This window comes from Cebus imitator, unplaced genomic scaffold, assembly GCF_001604975.1.
Source record: "Cebus imitator isolate Cc_AM_T3 unplaced genomic scaffold, Cebus_imitator-1.0 Scaffold0, whole genome shotgun sequence".
Classification (NCBI taxonomy): domain Eukaryota; kingdom Metazoa; phylum Chordata; class Mammalia; order Primates; family Cebidae; genus Cebus; species Cebus imitator.
The window spans coordinates 1109107-1122615 of NW_016107315.1; the positions used below are offsets into that span (position 1 = coordinate 1109107).

A 13509-nucleotide genomic window follows, 5' to 3' on the forward strand; every position below is an offset into this window, starting at 1 on the left:
TCAAGACCAACCTGGCCAACATGGTGAAACCTCATCTCTACTGAAAAAAAAAAAAATTAGCCTAGCATGGTGGCTCACACCTGTAATAGAAGCTACTTGGGAGGCTGAGGCAGGAGAATCGCTTGAATTGGGAAGACAGAGGTTGCAATGAGCCAAGATGGCGCCACTGCACTCCAGCCTAAGGGACAGAGTGAGCCACTGTCTCGAAAAAACAAAACAAAACAAAAAAAGCAAAACAAAAAGAGAAGAAAAAAGCAACCAGACAGGACTGCTACTTAAAGGAGCTGAACAAAAAATTTTAAAAAACAGACATGAGAGAGTATTGCTCTATGATGATTTCTTTTTTCTTTCTTTCTTTCTTTCTTTTTTTCTTTTTTTTGAGGCAAAGTCTCACGCTGTCACCCAGGCTACAGTACTGTGGCACAATCACAGTTCCCTGCAGTCTTGACTTCCATGGTCAAGTGATCCTGCCACCTTAGCCTCCTGAGTAGCTAGGACTACAGGCTTGAGCCACCACACCTGGCTAATTTTTAACATTTCTGTAGAGATGGGGTTTTGCTATGTTGCCCAGGCTAGTCTCAAACTCCTGGTCTCAATCAATCCTCCCGCCTCAGCCTCCTAAAGTGCTGGGATTACAGGCATGAGCCACCATGCCCAGCCTATGATGAAGTTTTTCAAAACAGGCAAAACTAATCTTGAAACTAGAAATTGGATCAGTGTTTGCCTGTGAGTGAGGGGAGTCATTAGAAGGCTCTGTATCAACCAGGCACGGTTGCTCATGCCTGTAATCCTAGCACTTTGGGGAGGCCAAGGCGGGCAGATCACCCAAGGTTAGGAGTTTGAGACCAGCCTGGCCAACCTGGTGTAACCCCATCTACTGAAAATACAAAAATTAGCTGGGCGTGGTGGCATCTGCCTGTAATCCCAGCTACCCAGGAGGCTGAGGCACAAGAATTGCTTGAAACCTGGGAGATGGAATTTGCTTAAGCCAAGATCACAACACCACACTCCAATTTGGGTGACAGACCAAGGCTCCATTTCAAAAAAAAAAAAGAAGGCTCTGTGTCTTCATGGCAGTGGTGGTTACATAGATTGCACCTCTGTCAGCACTCAGAGAATTGTAAATTTATAAAATGGGTGTGCGTGTGTGTGTGTGTGTGTGTGTGTGTGTATATATATATATATATATATATATATTTTTTTTTTTTAGACAGAGTCTTGCTCTGCTGCCCAGGCTGGAGTACAGTGGCACAATCTCTGCTCACTGCAACCTTCACTTCACTTCCCGGGTTCAAGCAATTCTCCTGCCTCAGCCAACGGAGCAGAGTAGCTGGGACTACAGGTGCGTGCACCATGCCCGGCTAATTTTTGTATTTTTAGTAGAGATGGGGTTTCACCATGTTGGCCAGGCTGGTCTCAAACTCCCAACCTCAGGGGATCCACCCACCTCGGCCTCTCAAAGTGCTAGGATTACATGCGTAAGCCACTGCGCCCGCACCAAAACGGTTATATTTTATTGTATGCAAATTATACCTAAAAAAAAAGCATTGTAAAAAAAATCTCAGCCACACTCACGCCTGTAATCCTGGCACTTTGGGATGTCAATGAAGGGCACATCACTTGAACTTAGGAGTTTGAGACCAACCTAGGCAACATAGTGAGACTCCCATCTCTAAAAAAATAAAAATAAAAAAATTAGCCAGGCGTGGTGTCACGCACCTGTAGTCTCAGCTACTTGGGAGGCTGAAGTAGGGGGATTACTTGAGCCTGGGAGACCAAGGCTGCAGTGAGCCACGATTGCGCCACTGCACTCCAGCCTGGGTGACAGAGCAAGACCTCTCTCTCTCTCTCTCTCTCTCTCACACACACACACAGAGAGAGAAACAAAACAACAACAAAAAACACCTCACTGTGTTGGTCAAGCAAAGTGCCATTTGGGCCACCTTTGTCACAGGGCTTACCAGTTTGTGTCCTCTGTCCTAGTCACTGTATACATTCCTCTTACAATTTGTTTTTTTCTTCTTCTTAGACAAGATCTGGCTATCGCCCAGGCTGGAGTGCAGAGGCATTATCTTAGCTCACTGAAACCTCCACCTCCTGGGCTCAAGCTATTCTCCCACCTCAGCCTCCCGAGTAGCTAGGACTACAGGTGTGCACCACTATGCCTGACTAATTTTTGTATTCTTTGTAGAGATGACATTTCACCATGTTGCCCAGGCTGGTTTCAAACTCACGAACGCAAGTGATCCACCTGCCTTGGCCTCCCAAAGTGTTGGGATTACAAGCTGGAGCCACGAAGCACAGCACTGCATACAATTTAATTGAGATATCAGATACACACCATACAATTCACCTTTTTGAGGTGTACAATTCCGTGGTTTTTGGTATATTCACCAAGTTGTGCAATCATCACCACTATCTAATTTCAGAACATTTTCATCACCTTAAAAAGAGACCCCAGCCCAAAGAACTGCTCCCTGTTTTTTCATGTATTGCTGAGTGTCCTTAGTCACTTATTTGGTGCTTGTGACCTCTTTTTTTGTGTGTGTCACCAGGCTGGAATGCAGTGGTGCACTCTCGGCTCACTGCAAACTCTGCCTCCCAGGTTCAAGAGATTCTTCTGCCTCGGCCTTCCCAGTAGCTGGGACTACAGGTGCATACCACCACACACCTGGCTAATTTTCGTACTTTTTTTTAGTAAAGACAGGGTTTCACCATGTTGGCCAGGAAAGTCTTGATCTCCTGACCTTGTGACCCGCCCGCCTCAGCCTCCAAAAGTGCTGGGATTACAGGTGTGAGCCACTGCGCCTGGCCCAACCTGTGACCTCTTCTTAGTAGATAAGAAGTTGAAGGTGCAAGATAATTTAAGAAAAATGCATGCTTCAATAACATAAAATTGGAACACTATGCCCATTAATATATTTTCTCCCTATGAATTGGGAAGGGAGGGCTGTGGAGGCAGAGAAGTGCTCTTTAGGGATGAATGGGGCAGAGTCCTGGGCTTGTGGCACTCAAGGATAGAAAACGGGGTCAAAAGGGCCTGGGCCTCTTCCAGTGTAAGCAATGGAAGAAAAGCAAGCTAAGCGTCTTAGGAAGACAGAGAAAGAAGGGGAGCAATCTTGGGAGGTCTCTGGGAGATGGCTTTGAGGTCGGGACAATTATTTCTCATAATTCTGTTGTGCTTTACAGTTTGCAAAGAATGTTTATACACATTTTGTTCTTGGATTCCTAGGACCCAACAAAGTAGGTGGTTTCATCTCCATTTTACAAAGATGAGGAAACTGAGCCCAGAGAGGTGAAGAGTCCCCCAGAAGGTCTCATAGAGAAGCAGTGACTAACTCTGAACTTGGCTTCTGCTGTCTGCCTCCACTCTCGTTGCTTTTTCCCTGACAACACAGTGTAGCTGAGAGGACATGTGGTGGGCCAGAGTTTGCAGGAGCCAATACATGAAGGGAAGCAGGGCTGGTGTTCTGGAGGATGTGTAGCCATGGCCTGTGCTCCCAGGGCAGCAGGGCCAGCATAGTCCACTGGGCCTCAGTGAAGAGTGGCATGGGGTGAGCAGTGATTCTTTGGTGGGGATCACCTGATTGCTTGGGGAATTAGCCACAGAGAGTCATCATGTGGCTGGCCTCATTTGGACTGACCGAAGGAAGCTGGCTGGTCAGTGGCAATGGAAGGCTGCTGATCGCTGGTAGCAGGCCTGGCTGACCTGTAGAATTTCATTCAGTTCTTCATGGGTTGAAAACAGCATGATGCCCTGGCTGAGGGTTCTGCTAGTCCCCAGGGTCCAGGCCTGGCCCTCAGGTTCATCCAGTACAAGGTCCCAGGTTGATGTCCACCCCCAGAGAGCAGACCTGCTTCGTGATAGCAGGCAAGGCTTCAGGGCACAGGGGGCTCATACAGAACGGTTGAATACTAACCCCTTGGTCAATGATGTGGGGGTTACCACCCCTACCCCATGAAGCCAGCAGGAAGTGGAGACTAAGCTGGGAATGGCCAGGATGCCCACTGGGTGTGCCAGCCTCTGGTCTTGGATGCTGCCCATTGACTAGCCACCCTCTTGTCCTCCCATGGCCTCTTGGGAAAAGGGCTAGCCTCAAAGTTACGGAGACAGACATGTCTTTGTGCTCAAGGGGACTGATGTCTATCTGTGGGATTAGAGAAGGGGACAGAACCCAGCTAAGTAACAAATGCAGGTATAAATTAGATATATCACCACTGGGGAGAGAGATGACCTGTTTAGTGGGGTATGCAGGGAAAGCCTCTCTGAGGAGACCATCTTGTTAAGCAGATACTGGAACAATAAGGTGTCACCTATGTAAAAGTGGGTGCGGGAAGTGGGATGGGGAGTGCGCCAGGGTCTTGCGGTGGGAAGGACAGTGACATAACCATGAAATGGAAAGGACACAGGTGCAGCTAAAATACAGCAAGCAAGGCAGGTGAGTGGGGACAGGTGAATGGGACAGGTGAAGGAAGGTGTTCAGGCCACTCTTTTTTTTTTTTTTTTTTTTTTTTGAGATGGAATTTTGTTCTTGTTACCCAGGCTGGCATGATCTTGGCTCACTGCAATGTCTGCCTCCCAGGTTCAAGCAATTCTCCTGCATCAGCCTTCTGAGTAGCTGGGATCACAGGAGCACGCCACTGCGCCCAGCTAATTTTTGTATTTTTAGTAGAGATAGGGTTTTGCTATGTTGGCCAGGCTGGTCTGGAACTCCTGACCTCAGGTGATCCACCCGCCTTGGCCTCCCCTGGTGGGATTACAGGCGTGAGCCACCAAGCCTGGCCTGGGCCAGTCTTATAGTCCAAAGTGAGGCTTTTGGACTTGTGCAAAGAACAATAGGGAACCTTGAGAGGCTTTTCAGCTGGGGTAAGTCATGACCAGAAGTCAGTTTTCCTTAAGTTACCCCTTGTTCCGTGCTCTTCTGGGGCTACCTCTTTTGTCAACAACCCCCAGCTTGAATTTCCCAGTAGTGTGGCTGTGAAGCTGGCATGCCTGGTTTGTGTCTGAGCTCTGCTTCTCTTAAGGATGACCTGGACGCTCCCAGTTTGCTTTGTCATAGGGAATGTTACGGCCTGTCCTGAAGGATGTTGCAAGAGTTAAAGGAGACTATGTTCAACTGCACATGTGCATTCTCACACCCACATCTGCACAGTATCCGACACAAGTCAGATGTGCAGACAATTTTTTTTTTTTTTTTTGAGACAGAGTTTTCACTCTTGTTACCCAGGCTGGAGTGCAATGGCACGATCTCGGCTCACCGCAACCTCCGTCTCCTGGGTTCAGGCAATTCTCCTGCCTCAGCCTCCTGAGTCGCTGGGATTACAGGCATGCGCCACCATGCTCAGCTAATTTTTTGTATTTTTAATAGAGACGGGGTTTCACCATGTTGACCAGGATGGTCTCGATCTCTTGACCTCATGATCCACCCGCCTCGGCCTCCCAAAGTGCTGGGATTACAGGCTTGAGCCACCGCGCCCGGCCAAGCGCAGACAATTTTTAACTGTTCCTTGTGGTTCTTCATTCTTCCTGTTCCTTAGGGGTTATGAAGGTGAGCACTGGAGAAAGGCTGGAGAGTTTTACAGTATTCTTTTTTTTTTTTGAGATGGAATCTCACTCTAATTTTGTCCAGGCTGGAGCGCAATGGCTTGATCTCGGCTCACTGCAACCTCCGCCTCCCAGGTTCAAGCGATTCTCCTGCCTCAGCCTCCCGAATAGCTGGGATTACAGGCATGCACCACCACACCTGGCCAATTTTTGTATTTTTAGTAGAGATGGGGTTTCTCCATGTTGGTCAGGTTGGTCTCGAACTCTAGACCTTAGGTGATCTGCCCTCTTTGGCCTCCCAAAGTTCTGGGATTACAGGTGTGAGCCACCACACCTGGCCAAGTTTTACAATATTTGAAAAATAGGACTGGACATGGTGGCCAGCACTTTGGGAGGCCAAGGCAGGTGGATCACTTGAGCCTAGGAGTTCAAGACCAGCCTGGGCAATATGGTAAAACCCTGTCTCTAAAAAGATACAAAAATTAGCTTGGCATAGTGGTGCACACCTGTAGTCCCAGCTACTCAGGGGGCTGAGGTGGGAGGATTGCTTGATCCTGTGAGGTAGAGGCTGCAGTCAGCCATGATTGTGCCACTGCACTGCAGCCTGGGCAACAGAATGAGATCCTGTTTCAAAACAATAAAAAAAAATCATTAACAACAAGAGCTAACATGTACAAAACATTTACTATGTCCTAGGCATTGAGTTGGTAAGGCAGGTGTTATTCTTATCCCAGTTTTATAGACCAAGACCTGAAGACCCAGAGGAGAAAGATAACTTGGCAAGGTCACAGGGCTGTTAAGTGTTGAACCTGGATGGTCCATCCTCAAAGCCAGTCCTCCTAACCCTCACATGAGTATCCTAGAATGTGTAGAGACACATAAGCCAGTGTGGATATCAACTGATATTCTGAAAAAAAGAACTCATGAGGGCATGAGGGGGAAACAATCTATTTCATATGTTATAACCTATTCCAAAGAACCAATATTTACATTCATATGGTATTTGCTGAAACCTAGGTATACAGAATGAAATGGAGAATGCAGAAACATACGAATCAAAATCAAGTCTAGCATAAAAGTAGGTTTTACTAAACAAAGAGTAAGAAAAGTTTGTTTGTTTTTTGATACAGAGTCTTGCTCTGTCACCAAGGTTGGAGTCAGTGGCACAATCATGGCTCACTGCAGCCTAAAACTCCCGGCCTCAATGAATCCTCCTGCCTTCACCTCCCAAAGTGCTAGGACTACAGGTGTAAGCCACTGCGCCTGGTCAATAATTATTTAATAAATGTTAATTGCAGAATTAATAACAACTGATGACAGTGGCAGTGCATTAAGTTCATATTTTACTCCAAATAAATAAAGCAAAATAAAATTGGGACAGGTAATCATCAGAAAATGAAATATGAAATGAAATTGTACAAAACTAGCAGAAAAAAAGACTATAGATGGGCAGTGGAAAGCTCACTTTGTCATCATTGAAGCAATTAAAAAAACCACAAAGGATTCACTAGAATGACAGATTGAACATTAGAATAAAACAAGAAAGAACAATAGGCTAGAAAATATTTGCATCAATGATGACAAAGGAGTAATATCTATTAGTATATTTAGTAACTATCATTCACAGAAGGAATGAAGTGAGTAAATGTCTGGAAAAACATTCATTTTTGAGTGTTTGATCACCTAACAAATGCTAAGTAACCGTGAACTAGCAACAGACTATTAAAGTAGAGGGGAAATGGCACTCAATATTTATGTGTGTTAAACTCTTTACACTTGTTCCTTGGAGGTGGAAGAATAATTGGGGCAGCTCAGTTCTTTGGGAAAATATGACGCTGTAAGGCAAGACCACTTGGCCATTCCTTTCCACTTCCAGGTATTTCTCCCAAGTGCAGAATTCAAGAATATGTTAGTAAACAACTGTAAATAACCAAAAATATTAGGGGGCTGAGTGAATAGTTAAGGACACCTGCACACCTTAAAAATGGATCATGTGAACAAAAGAAAAAATGGTAGTGAAAGTAGCAACAAAAAAGCGGTTTCAACTATATAAAGACATGTATATATGTGTGTGTATATATATATACGTTTTGTGTCGTGAAAAGTTGCATTTCATTGTAATAATATGGATACTATATTCTTTTTAGATTTTTCTCTCTCTGGTTGTCATATTTATTGTCTTTTCAATGGCGATTTAAAAAAAAACCTCTGGATTCAAATCCAGCCAGCAGCGTTTGACTTTGAGCAAGCTTTTGAAGTGGGGTATTTCCCAGAGCCGTTGAGGGAGGTGGCCTGAGCTTGCGCCTGGCACATGGTGGGTACCCCAGACTTTCTTCTTGCAGTGGGGGTGCCCCTTCTTCCCTGAAAGGCAGGAGTCATCAGAGCCTTGTCCGAGAACTCCTTTCAGGGCCTGGGAGTCTGATCGGGAGCTCCCTCTGGGAGGGAACTTTCTGGAGCAGGTGGGCGGGTGTGTGTCCCACGGGCAACTGCCCTTGAGAGGAGGGGGCAAGCTCTGGCAACGTAACCGCCCGTGGTCACCTCGGGCTGCGGGGCAGACTTGCAGCGGTCTTCGAGGTTCTGAGCCTTCCCGGGGCTCCGGGCTCTTTCGTCCCAATTCGCAGCTGTCCTGTGCCCCCTCGCTGCAGGAAAACAAGATTTACAGGGCGCCTCCTGCGGAAGTCTAAGGACATCGGGGGTGCTGAAAGGCCCGAGCCGGACTTCGCAGACAGAGGGCACTTGGGTGTCTTTCCAGGTCTCAGAGGGCGCGCCCGATCCCCGACGTGGGGCAGGCAAACGGTCGCAGCCCCTGAGGCGGCGGCGGCACGCGCGCATCTGGGAACCGGCCGCTCCTCCGCTCATGCCATCTTGCCCAAGCCGGTCACGTGCGGGCGACAGCGGCGCGCTTTGCCCGGCCGGTACGCCAGGTCCGACCTGCGGACCACTCTGGGCTCCCCGCCACCGTGTCCACAACCCGAGGTGAGGCGCGGGGTTTCTTCCCTCCCAGGTCGGGACCGGGCCAGGGCAGGCACTGGGTTCCCCGGTGTGCGTCTCCTCTTCCCGGCCGTTACGCTCGGGGCCACCGCGCCGTCGGGGGCCCGAGGCGCCGCCGCGTGTCCTGCGCCACGGCCTTGGGGCCGTCCGCGCCGAGTTGCTTACTGGGGGTGTGGGTGGCGAGCGGCGCCGGACCCCCGACACACCAGCCCGCGGAGTCCTCGCCTCCCGCGCAGCCCCAGCCAGGAGGGAGCTCGGGCGGGAGCTGGGCGGCCAGGCCCGGGGGTTCCACGGGCGCGGCGCGAGGGGCGCGGGCTGCCGGGAGGACCGCCGAGCTGGGGGTGGGGGGGCGCGGGCGCATGCGCCCTGCGTCCGTGCCATATTGGAATGAGTCGGAGCGCGGAGAGCCGCCGCCGCCGCCTCCGCCGGAGCGCGGGTGGAGGGGGGCGGGGAGAGCTGCCGGCCGCCCCGCTCCGCCGAACCCAGCAGGAAGGAGGGCGCGAGCCGGCGAGCGCGGGCAGCGCGAGAGGAAAAAGCGCCCGCGCGGGGGAGCAAAAAGAAAGAAAGAAAGAAAACGGGCGCGAGAAGGGGAAAAGGGAGCGATTCAGCGAGCGCGCGCGCGAAAACTCCCGGCAGGTAAAAAAGCGGGGCCGCCGGCTGGGCCTTCCCGCGCGGCGGCCTGAAGGGGCGGCGGAGGCGCCGGGGCGGGGGACCGCACCGCGTCCCCTTCGAAGCGGCCGCGCAACTTTGCCAACGGAAAACCGCCGGACGCCGGCGGGCGCGCGGGCTAAGGCGCCAACGGGCGGCGGCGGCGGCACGTTGGGGGCGGGGGCGGGGCTGGGGGGGGGAGCGCGGCGCCCGCGCGCGGCCCCGCGGTCCCGCGCGCCGGCCGGCCGGCTGCAGAGGCGCGCCTGGGCGCCTCGCCGCGGCGGAGAGCGGCGGCGGCCGTCAGCCCCTGGCGGGCAGCGCAGCACAGCGCGCGTCAGCCCGCGGGAGGCGTGAAAGGAAAGTGGCCGGGCGGCGGCAGTGGCTGGCGCCCAAGTTCCCCGGCGCGCCGGGCCCGCCGCGCGCCCCTCCCCGCGCGCACCCCGCGCTCCGCCCGCCGAGCCCCCGCGGACCCGCCCCCCGGGCTCGCTCCGGGCGGGGCGCGAACCCGCAGCTGGGGCCGGGCGCGCGGCCGGTCGGAACTTCGGAGGGTCAGGGCGGCCGCCGCGCGGTGGCGGAGCGTCTAGCAGCCGCCGCAACCGGTGGCTCCCGGCCGCCGTTGTGAAGTGAGCTGGCCTCCCCCGCGCCGTGGCCCGCCGGGCACCGCCGCTCGACCCCGCGCCGACCCGGGCAGCGCCCGACCTGCCGCCAGGAGGTCCGCGGCCGTTTCGATTTCTGTTCCTAAAGTCGGATTTTGCACGCTGAAAAGGAGGCTGTGGAAGGGCGAGCGGCGTCCTGGGAAGCAAGGCCTGCTCTGTGCGGAGCAGAAACGCCTTGTGCGAACAGAAATAAATTCCCGCGGAAAGGATGTACGTTAATGCTAAGTTTTTCACAAGATGTCAGCTGTTCCTGTTGGGTCTAAAACTAAACCGGCAGGCACAGGTCACCCCCAAAGCTTGTGCTCAAGGAGTGGGGGGCGCTCGGGTCAGGTGGGGGTGTTCCCAGCGGGTCGTCCGAAGCAGCACTGGTTGATGGTCCCAAGTGATGTTTTTGAGTCCTGTTAGCAGTGATCTGTGTTTGAGAACCAAGTGAACCTCAAAGAGATTTGAAAGGAAGTAAGATGGATTTTGTCAATCCCCGAGTATGTCTTCTCTTGAACCACATTTTCTAAGATGTCATACTTAATTTTATTGCATCTAGGTAAAATGCCTGAACATGTAATCATTAATTTGTCAACTGGCTTGAGAGGATGAAGGAAGATGAGTGTGTCCTCATGCGTACTTTGAGGCCTGTTGACTAGCGTTTTGAGGCATTTGTTGAATCGTAGGCCATCGGTTAATTCAGAGTTCAGATTTTTTTGCGATGTCAGAAAAGTAACGGCCTGGTGCGAACGGGAGTGGCCAGAGATTAGGAAACAGTTCTGTTATTACCATTGTCATTGACTAACTGCCTCATCTTGGGCACTTTTCTTATCCATTGTAGCTTTGATTTTCCTTATTTGCAACATTAAGATAAACAGATCATTTTTTTTGGGATCCTTTCAGTTGGAAAATTCGGAGGCTTTTTAAACTGAAAGATTCTTAGAAATCACAGTGTATATTTTGAAAGGTCCTTGCAACGTGTCTTTATTAAAATTCATTTGGAAAAAACATCTTGATAGCTAGATCCAGAATGGTTTTATATGATTCATTTGAACAGATTTTTAACAATGTATGTCAATGTGCTTAAAAATTATGCGTATTTTTTATTGAGGTATAACCTACAGAAAGATCTTAAGGTACAATTCAGTGACTTTTTTATTTTTTATTCATTTTTTAAAAAAATAACCAAAGAGCACTCTGGACTCACAGGAGACTCATCCCCGAGGACCAACACTCCTCAGGGGGTCCCCTTGCTGCATCCTCACCAGCATCACTGACAGTAACCAAGATGCCCCAGACCTCAGTCTTCCTATCCAGGGAGCTCCCTGGGTTCAGAGCCATTTCTCAGCGTGAAGGATGAGTGGGTCTGCATCTTCTTGCATCAGTGACTTTTTATATATGTATATGCCCTGATAACCACACTCAGATCAAGATATGGAACATTTTCAGGCCCTGGATCCTTTCCATTCAGTAACCGCATTCCACCTGCCCAAGGCAACCACGATTTTGACTTCTGTCACCACAGATGAGTTTTGCCTCAAAACAGGACCCTTCTGAGGGTTAAAGGGGCAATACTAACAAACTAAGGATAGCTTGTATGTAAACTTGGCGTTATGGCCATTTTAGCTGTGATCTTTTGCTTATATAATGATTCTTAGGGTTAAAATCCAGAATAACTTAAAATTCTGTCCTGAGAGACTTCTTAGAAGGTCACTTTTCAGCAGGGGCATTACTTTGCTGGTTTGGATTTGCAGTTCTTGGGAGTCTTTATGTTCATAAACATGGTATTAATCTATTACTTCCCATTTTTGGAATATAGGTACTTTATATTTGTAGACAATAGATTTGAAGAATGAATCATGAATTTTCCCAGGAAGTTGTTAGTAGATGAATCAGTTTCTTAATGCCTAGAATTTGCTGGGAAAATGGAATGAAAATTGTTTTTTTAAAGTTAGGTAAGTTAAGGATGTGTGTATAAAGCTTTAACAACCTTTTAAATGACAGCAGTTAACTTGATTTATATCTACAGGATAGTCAAATCATTAAAAGTCCAACAATGAAAGCAAAAACAAAAGGTTAACTAAAAATTAGTTAAAAAAAAAAAATCTCAGCGTGACTAAGATACCTTTTTGTATTAGACCTCTGTCTAGGAAGGTGGATTTCTAAATATTCCCCACTGAGGCAAATGCTGCAACAATTTGCATTTCCTTTACTAATGTCTTCTTGTGCCTTTTCTTGTTTCTACTGTAAAGGAGATGGGTTAGATGTTTTAAGTAAATTCTTATTTTCTTAGGTCCTAGCAAAGACTTGTGTTTTTTACTGCAAAGATATCTGTGTGATAAAAGTTGGGAATGTTCTAAGGCCTGTGGTAGGGCTCTATGGGGAATAGTCCACAAAGTTCAAAGGTTTTCTTTTGTGAAATGATTTCGCTGAGTAATTCTTTCTGTGTGTTAAGTTAGCCAGCTAACTGACTGACCAGCAACTATGCTGGATTTGCTCACTGCACCCAAGATTCACAGCCTCATTAGCCAAGAGAGTAATTGATGACTTAGCTATTGGTGATCCGTTGTTTCTTTGTGTGGCTCTTTTAAGATTTCTTTTATGTGATCGGACTGTTTAATTTAAAATCTGTTGAATCTTTAAGAGATGCAACTAAAGAGATATACAATAAGAAACAAAATATACAGCGAAAGGGAATTTCCTTTTTTTGTTATATTTCGTTGTAAACTCAGATTTTTCCCTTTAAAAATGATTTGCTGGCTAGGCATGGTGGCTCACTCCTATAATCTCAGCACTTTGGGAGGCCAGGCAAGAGGCTCACTTGAGACTTGGAGTTTGAGACAAGCCTGGACAAAAAAGAAAGGGAGACCCTGACTCTTGAAAAATAAAAAAAATTAGCCAGGCGTGGTGGTAGGCACCTGTAGTCCCAGCTCCTCAGGAGGCTGAGGTGGGAGGACCCCTTGAGCCCAGGAGTTCGCAGTTGCAGTGAGCTGTGATTGCACTGCTGCACCCCAGCCTGGGTGACCGAGGGAGACTGTCTCAAAAAACCAACCAAACAACCCAACATGATTTGCCTATCCATAATCTTAGTGCTTCTGTAGGATACTTTTGCTTTCACAGTGATAACTAGACTGGGTTTAGCTGTGGAATGGTGGTGTAGCAGCAGGTATCATTTAGCTATAAAGTATGTAGAAAAGATGAACTTTACAAATTTCATTAGCTTTTTTTATGACTTCATGTTATGTTCACATTAAGTTAATGAATACAGTCCAAAAAGCAGAAGGCCATTATTTAGACAGATATTTTACATTCTTTAGTATTTTTAATGTTACATTTTTTTCTCATAATTTTCCAAAATTTTGCTTTCTGGGATTATTTGGCTGATAACCAATATTTCAGAATAATTACATGAAAATAAAAGAATTTGTAATGAGTAAATGATACAACTTCCTTATGGCAAAGTATTTTTCTTTTGGTATATAGTATTTGTTACCTAACTTGGGTATTTTGCATTTGAAAACAGTATTTCTGCATATACATAGTTATTAAATGGGATAAAAGTGTCTGGGGATTTTGGTTACCTGGGAGATTTTGAACCATTAGACTTTGGGGAGTGGGATTTTGATAGGAGTCTCCCATTCTTCAAGGGATACTAATCTCATTGGAAAATGATTTAAAATAGAAAGA

At 48.3% G+C, this 13509-nt stretch overlaps 1 protein-coding gene across 4 annotated transcripts in view; it reads left to right on the forward strand.

Annotated features, from left to right (window-relative positions):
- The first annotated feature begins 8322 nt into the window (after positions 1 to 8322).
- The window catches only part of SFMBT1 (Scm like with four mbt domains 1), a 157385-nt gene continuing 152198 nt past the window's right edge, over positions 8323 to 13509 (forward strand). Inside the window, exon 1 of one of the 4 annotated variants that reach the window (XM_037728245.1) lies at positions 8323 to 8521. The gene's annotated coding sequence lies outside the window, so the exon portion shown is untranslated. Of the gene's footprint in view, positions 8522 to 8915; positions 9173 to 9677; positions 10051 to 13509 lie in introns of those variants that run through there. The other 3 variants (XM_017536410.2, XM_037728464.1, XM_037728025.1) reach the window with 3 other exon arrangements.